Here is a 1,511-nt window from a genome sequence, read left to right as displayed (position 1 = left end):
AATGGATTAGTGGAGTCCTCCATTTCATGGCAGCAGTTGCATCATTCTGAGAACAGGTCAGTTTATTTGAACAGTGGTATCTCATTTCAATAGGTGGTGGTGCAGGTTGGCTCCCAAAGCTAGGTCTAGGGTGCAAGCGGTATCAGGTAGTTATTAATAAGAGGCATTTCTATGGAAACAAAAAAAAAGCAGACATTAATGATTGGAGCTGGTTATAAACCAGTTTCTGAGCCCAGGGGGTAGTCAGTCAAGAAGTTTTCTAGGTGTCAGGATCGAAGCAACTATTGTAGTTTGAAATGTCTCTATCACAGTTAGCAATATTTCTGGGTGATCAGGTTAACTTTCTGAGTGGCTCGTATAGCAACAGTCATGAAGTCTATTTCAAAATGAGCTGTTGTACCCCAGTGTTCATCGCAGCACTGTTTATAATAGCCAGGATATGGAAGCAACCTAGATGTCCATCAGCAGATGAATGGATAAGAAAGCTGTGGTACATATACACAATGGAGTATTACTCAGCCATTAAAAAGAATACATTTGAATCAGTTCTAATGAGGTGGATGAAACTGGAGCCGATTATACAGAGTGAAGTAAGCCAGGAAGAAAAGCACCAATACAGTATACTAACGCATATATATGGAATTTAGAAAGATGGTAACAATAACCCTGTGTACGAGACAGCAAAAGAGACACCGATGTATAGATCAGTCTTATGGACTCTGTGGGAGAGGGAGAGGGTGGGGACATTTGGGAGATTAGCATTGAAACATGTATAATATCATGTATGAAACGAGTCGCCAGTCCAGGTTCGATGCACGGTACTGGATGCTTGGGGCTGGTGCACTGGGACGACCCAGAGGGAGGGTAGGGGAGGGAGAAGGGTGGAGGGTTCAGGATGGGGAACGCGGGTATACCTGTGGCAGATTCATTTCGATATTTGGCAAAACTAATACAATATTGTAAAGTTTAAAAATAAAATAAAATTAAAAAACAAAACAAAACAAAACAACAATGACAAAAAAATGAGCTGTTGTGACAATTTCTCTGATCTTTGCATCAAGTCATCTAGCTTCACCTTGCAGGACTTCAGGAAAATGGCAATGTTAGTTCTCAGTGATTCAAGTCAAAAGAATGGGAGAGTGAGTGGATCAAGATGGCAGAGGTGTATCGCTTGGAGCTTACCGTCTTCCCACAGACACATCAAAAGGATGGGAGAAATTGGGAATTTTAGTAAGAAAATTCCGTAGTCCAGCTAGATACGGGTGGACACTAGAAAAATTCAGGATCGAACCCAGTTTGCAGGTAAATAATAAAACTTCAAGGAAACGTAATACCACTAGAACCTAATACCCACACATGTGTAGTACACTTTCTATTGAACCAATTTTTTCTATCATCTCCCTTATTTCTACTGTAGACAGGAAAACTAAGACCTAATATGTTTGCAAAGGAAGTCTAAATTCAATAAACTTGGCCTGATTATTTATCTGAGTACAGTAAGAATAACAATT

The sequence above is a fragment of the Bos mutus genome, unplaced genomic scaffold, assembly GCF_027580195.1.
Source record: "Bos mutus isolate GX-2022 unplaced genomic scaffold, NWIPB_WYAK_1.1 CTG1096, whole genome shotgun sequence".
Lineage (NCBI taxonomy): Eukaryota > Metazoa > Chordata > Mammalia > Artiodactyla > Bovidae > Bos > Bos mutus.
This window is presented reverse-complemented; position numbering follows the sequence as displayed.